Below are 6,373 nucleotides of genomic sequence, written 5' to 3'. Positions count from 1 at the left end.
CCCAGCGACTCCGGAGGCTGAAGCAGGAGGATCTCAAGTTCAAGACTAGCCTCAGCAACTTAGCCAGGACTTAAGCAATTTAGGGAGACCCAGTCTCAAAAAATTAAAAAAAGACTGGGAATGTAGCTCAGTGTTAAAGCATCTGTGGGTTCAATCCCTAGTACCAAATAATAATAATAATAATAATAATAATAATAATAATAATAAACATGGAAGGTCCACCATGATAAATTATTGCTAAAGAGCTTGCTGCGCACCCTGGCCTGTAGGATTCAGACTAAGCAGGAGGTCTCTTCTGAAATCCAGTTGGTACTAGTGTACCAACCACAATGGGACCTCTAGGAGGCATCCGAAGCAGCCAAACTCATAAAACAGAATGCTAAGTGGAGGCTGGGGAAGGGTAGGGGACATCTGTAGGAAAGATGATAAAGTTCTGGAGACAGAGAATAATGATGACTGTGCAAGAAATACAATTGAGCTGCACCCTTAGAAATGGTCAAAATGGTAAGTTTAATGTTACATATATTTAACCATAATTTAAAACCCAAATACTTTAATCCCCAGGTTCATTTGTCCTCTGATATTTCACACCTGAGCATACTGTGCAACCATTCTCCTTAGTGCTCAAGCCAAGTATCTGTGCCCTGATTCCTCCCTTCTCCTGAGCATCCCAAGTCCATTCTGCTGCCTAAATGAAAAAACACCCAATCTCTCTCCTTCCGGTCATCTCCTGCCATCTCCCTAGTGCAAGTGACCTTCCTCTCTTACCTGAATTCTTAAAGGAACTCATCCCTGGTTTTCCTGCCTCTGCTCAGGCCCTGATCTTCCCCACCAGCAACCAGGCTGAACTTTTACAGATATAAACCAGGTGCTGCTACTTCCTGGTTTTGAGACTTCCCATTGAACTTGGAATGAAATCCATACACCCTAGACTTTCTTTAGTTTCTCAAACAAATTAAGTTGCATGTTCATTCAGGGCCTTTGTCCATAACCATACCTTAGCCTGGAACATTCTCCCCTCAGAAGTTACCTAGCCAAACTCTCCTTTGACTTCAGGCCTCAGCAGAAATGGCGCTTTCTCAAATTGTCCTTCAGAAATGCCATGTTGCTGACAGTTTTTCTGCTATCCTCCCAAGCTCTCTCTTCTTTCCCTCTATAATACTTTTCTGCTTTCATATTAATATATTCCTCCCTACCTAGCAGACTGTCAGATCCTGAGGTCAGCAGCCATGTCTGCCTTAATTAATATTCCCAGCACCTCAAACAACATCTGGCACATAGTAGATACTTAATAAACATCTGTTGCATGGATGAATGAAGAAGAGAATGCACATTCTTTTAGTCCACCCCAAAAGAAAACCAGAAAACCTGCTGATCAGCCTCCACTTTTTCCCTTCTTCAGTCCCCGCAGACCTCTGTAAGTCATAGGACCCTGCTCCGTGGACACTGTGCACATCCCTTGCTCCCAGCCACTTGATGTTGAAGACACGCACTCAAAGGCTTTCTTGCAAAAGGGCCTTGCCTTTAGGTGAGGATCAGAGAGATGCCCATCAAATACAAGGTAATTGTCTGTGAGTTGTTTCCAGCCACAATATTAATCCCTCACCAAGTGCCCCATGGCGGTCCCTTTGCCTTGATTTTTCAATAGCACCCTGCCTTTTTTACTAGTGAACAAATTCCTTGAAACCACATGAGATCAGCAATAGAGGGGGAATAGAAAATGAGGTCTGTGGATGCCAAACACCGAGGCAGCTCCTCCTCCTTGCTCAACAGCAGTGACAAAGCCGCTGGCTGCCTGGAAGTCCCTCTCCTTTCGCAGGCGATCTTCCCCTAGGTAACGCTCCAGCAAGCGGTAATGACAAATGCTACAGTGGTTATTATTGTTATTATGGACTCTATTTTATTTTCATTTAATTAGTAATTATTTTAAATTACATGGCTGAAGAGCTGCTACAATGGGTATTTCCTGGCAGTCAGTGGCTTATCCTCCATCAATGCAGAAATATGAGCCATTCTGAGTTCAGCCATGAGAGGCTGCAGTGATGAACACCTCTCAGGGCCATATGGTGCATTCTAAACCATGTGTCTTTTCACAACAACAGTCTCACTTCTGTTACCATTAGAGAGAAATATGTAAAACTCTCCTCCCTCCAGACAGAGCTCCCACACTGGCAGGCCCTTGGTGTCTGAGAGGAGAAAGCCCTGCAATCCTGCAATGCACATCAGTGTTTGCTCCTCTCTGTATCCCCTCTCAAGGATGCTCAGGTTCACAGCTAATGCTTAATTGGCCATAAAATGCACACTTCCTCCTTGGGGGCTGCTACTTAACGAATCTGGTAACAAACTGGGTAAAGTCTCAAACAGGCACAGGCATGAGAATAGGCCCAAGAAGCAACCTGAGTAACTTACTCTGTTTTTGCATTTTAAACATTTAGGGGTAGCCTTTTTAGGAGGATACTGGGGATTGAACTGAGGGGCACTCGACCACTGAGCCACATCCCCAGCCCTATTTTGTATTTTATTTAGAGACAGGGTCTCCCTGAGTTGCTTAGCACCTCGTTTTTGCTGAGGCTGGCTTTGAACTCGAGAGACCCTTCTGCCTCAGCCACTGGGAATACAGGCGTGCACCACCTTCCTAGGTCTGCTGTATTCAGATTGTTGAATCCAGGTTGAAACTAACATGAGCTTGGGGCACCTTTTATGTCATAAAGTAAGGAGGTGCTCAGGCAATCATGAAGTCATGTTAAAAGGACCCAGAAGCTGGGCTTGGTGGCACACCCCTAATTCCTGGGACTCAAGAGGCTGAGGCAGGACAGTCACAAATACAAGGTAGTCTCAGCAACTTACATAGCCATTGAGCAAGTCCCTATCTGAAAATATAAAATAAAAAGAAATGGAGATATATCTCAGTGGGAAGTGACCTGGGTTCCATCCCTGGTACTCCAAAAAAATAAAAATTAAAAATAAAAACCAGAAACCACTTTGAAGTGGCTCCTACTGGGCAATGACAGTAGCATGTTAAAATCTATTGAATAGCTGGGCACAGTGGCCCATGCCTGTAATCCCAGCAGCTCCAGAGGCTGAGACAGAAGGATCGTGAGTTCAAAGCAACTTAGTAAGGTGCCAAACAATTCAGTGAGACTCTAAATAAAATACAAAATAGGGCTGGAAATGTGGCTCAGTGGTTGAGTGCCCCTGAGATCAATCCCCCCCCCCCGAAAAAACTACTGAATACAATATGCACTCATAAATCCATGCTGTTAAAAATAAATGGAAAGAGAAAGTACTTTATAGTACAAATACAACTACTAGATGCAAAAGAAATGACAATAACACTAAAAAGTCGACATTCAGCAACCATAATAGTAGTTAATTCAGTAAAGAAACATCAGCGGATGCTGAGAATTCAGTAAGTGAAGGGTTGGTGAGGAAAGAGAGATGTACTGACTCAAAGATATTTATTTTTACGAGGAGAATAAAGAATAACTTTACAGCAAAGACACCTGCCAGCTGCCAGCCTGGGTAGTGATCAAAGATAAAATACTAGTAGCTCAATAAAATAAGCCAGTCACAAAAGGACAAATTTGGTTGATTGTACTTACACAAGCTAGCTGGAGCAGTCAAATCCATAGACAAGATTAGGAGGGTAGTTCCAGGGACTCCAGGGAGGGGAAATGGGAAGTTGGTGTCTGATGGATACAGAGTCTTAGATGGGAAAAGTTAAATTCTGAATATGGATGGTAGTGATAGCTGCCTAACAAAGTGAATGTATTTAATGCTGCAGAATAATACACTTTAAAAAGGCTAATTGATACATTTTTTTCTATATTTTAACAAGAAAAATCAGGCTTTGGAGTTAAACCTGCATTCCCATCCCAACTCTGTCACTTAGCTGTGTGAACCTAGGCGAATTATTTCATTTCTTTGAACCTCAGTCCTCTCTTGTATGGAGACAACAACCAAGACTTCAACAGGATGCTCTGAGGAGGGGTCATACTGTTTAGCACAGCGCCTGGCACACAGTAGACAGCTGATAATATTGACCAGACTATACAAGCCCAGAACCATGAAATAGCATGCCTAGTGTCAGAGAACTCAGCTGGTTTGTACACTGGAGTATGTGGTAATGAGGGTGCTGCTCTGTAGAAGGAAAAGCAGGTGTTTATGTGCCAAGGTGAGAAGTAGCCACTGTCCCAAAGGCCCCTGGAGTGACAGAAACGGTGCAGTGAAATATTAGAGAGCAGAGAGGGGAGTAAAACTAGGCCAGGGTTTTCGGGGTACAGACCTCTGTACATTTCATTCAGTCACAGGTTTTCTCTGTCCCATGAACACAGTTAACACAGCTTAACCAGAGGACGATCATCAAGGAAGATGCCACGCTGGACACTCTCGCTTCACACCAACCAATTCTCAGAACAGGGAACTCAGACACAGAGGAGCACCCAGCTGCAGGATGCAGTGCCGGGAGCCACCAGCAGGAATGCCACCAAGTCCGCTGTCTCCTATCCTCCCGCGTAAGTCACCGGGTGGAAGGTGGAGGGGCTCCCCTCACCTCTCTGACTGGGCCCAGGCTTCCTGCTGTGCTCTCCATCTGTCTTCCACCCGGTGCTGGGCCTTCTTTGGACCTTAACATCTGTGATGAGCAAGGCAGGGTCGGAAAACAGTTTTGTTCAGGTTACAACCTGCATGTCCAAGGCTGGCAGGTGTCAAAGCCCCATCTTCTTTCAACATCCTAATGTGGCCACATTCTCACCAACATCCGCTCAAGGTCCTTTAATCAATTGCTCTCCACCTTTAAAACCCATAAGGTTTCATGTGAAAACTCAGCGTTGAGAGCAGCCCGAAGCCCTCACTTCTCCTGGGTTAGCTGCCTTCCTCCGTGATACTCCGGTTCACTGTTCTCACAATGAGACTTATTTTTAAATTTACTGGTTTTTTTTCCAGTCACCTAGATGATATACATTCCACCTGGAAAATATCAAAAATCAGAAAAACACACATAGTAAAACTAAGAGTTACCCATAATCCTATCACCCACATATGGCTTGTAACACTCTCAAAATACCCATCTTTTTCTTCATGGTTTCTGCTTTTGCTTTATAAAATGGCTTTCTCTGTCCCAGGTCAATAGATTTCATAAATATTTATTCTTTTTTATTAAATATCTCATATCTGCAACCCAGGTTCTTTCAAACTGACCTTAATTTTTAGAAGTCCAGTCAGCCAGGAGTGGAGGTACACACCTGCAATTCCAACTACTCAGGAGGCTGAGGCAGGAGGATCGCAAGTATGAAGTCAACTTGGACGACTTAGTGAGACCCTGTCTCCAAAAAAAAAAAAAAAAAAAAAAAATTCAAACAATGGGTGTATGGTGGCTTGGTGGTAGAATGCTTGCCTAGCATGTGCCAGGCCCGGAAGTCAATCCCCGGCACCACACACACACACACACCTGAAAAAAAGTTCAGAGTGTATTAATTTTTGCTAAATCATGCAGCTGCTTTGGCTGTAAGGACGTGGATAAGGAATGGAAACTTGACCTAGGAAATGGGAGAAATTTTTGGCCTTCCTAGCCTACATACCCTTGTGTGTAAAATGCAGGAAATTATAAGTGGACCCCAAATTTGCCTCTTGCGTTTCTTGTGTGTGGTCCTAGGATGGAACCCAGGGGTGTTCTATCACTGAGTCACAAATCCCCATCCCTTTTTGAGGTAGAGTCTCACTAAGTTGCCCAGGATGGCCTCAGACTTGCAATCTTCCTGCCTCAGCCTCCCGAGGTTCTGGGATTTCAGATGTGCTACCCCTAGCTTCTTTTTTTCTTCCTTATTGTAAAATATGGGTCACACACAGAGGGCTACACAGTGTGGTGAATAACTGGTAAATGTCCACATAACTACCTACCATTCACACTCTGAAAAGGAAGGAGGCGGGGAGGGCAGCGGGGGACTCCAGTGGGTATTGTTCTCAAGGATGCATCCCCTGTACCTTCTGGCAACCTGTCCCATTAACCTCTTCCCTCCTTTGTTTTGTTTTATGCTTTTATCTCCTACATAATCATCACCTATATTTTCTTCTTACTTCTAAGGTTTTTTAATAGTTTTCTCATACATATCTATAATACATTTAGAATTCATCTTATTATGTCATGAGAGAAACGGAAAGTTGTTGTATTCCAAATGGTTTACCAATAATTTCAGCATTATTCAGAATGACACTTTCTTTCTGAACCATTTTTTTTAAATATTTTTTTTTAAAGAGAGAGTGAGAGAGAGGTAGAGAGAGAGAGAATTTCAACATTTATTTTTTAGTATTTGGCGGACACAACATCCTTGTATGTGGTGCTGAGAATCGAACCCGGGCCGCACGCATGCCAGAC

At 43.6% G+C, this 6,373-nt stretch overlaps 1 long non-coding RNA gene across 1 annotated transcript; it reads right to left on the bottom strand.

Annotated features, from left to right (window-relative positions):
* Positions 1 to 3,444: 3,444 nt before the first annotated feature.
* On the bottom strand, positions 3,445 to 5,325 carry LOC124107710 (uncharacterized). The gene is made up of 2 exons (XR_006856515.2): positions 5,200 to 5,325; positions 3,445 to 4,968 (listed from the first exon to the last, which is right to left on the bottom strand). It is a non-coding gene; the product is annotated as an uncharacterized LOC124107710 (long non-coding RNA).
* Positions 5,326 to 6,373: the final 1,048 nt, after the last annotated feature.

This window comes from Marmota monax, unplaced genomic scaffold (genome assembly GCF_021218885.2).
Source record: "Marmota monax isolate L192 unplaced genomic scaffold, Marmota_monax_Labrador192_F-V1.1 WCK01_AAM20220418_F8-fsc00793, whole genome shotgun sequence".
Lineage (NCBI taxonomy): Eukaryota > Metazoa > Chordata > Mammalia > Rodentia > Sciuridae > Marmota > Marmota monax.
Note: the sequence above shows the minus strand (reverse complement) of the source record. Positions and strands in the feature narration are given on the sequence as shown.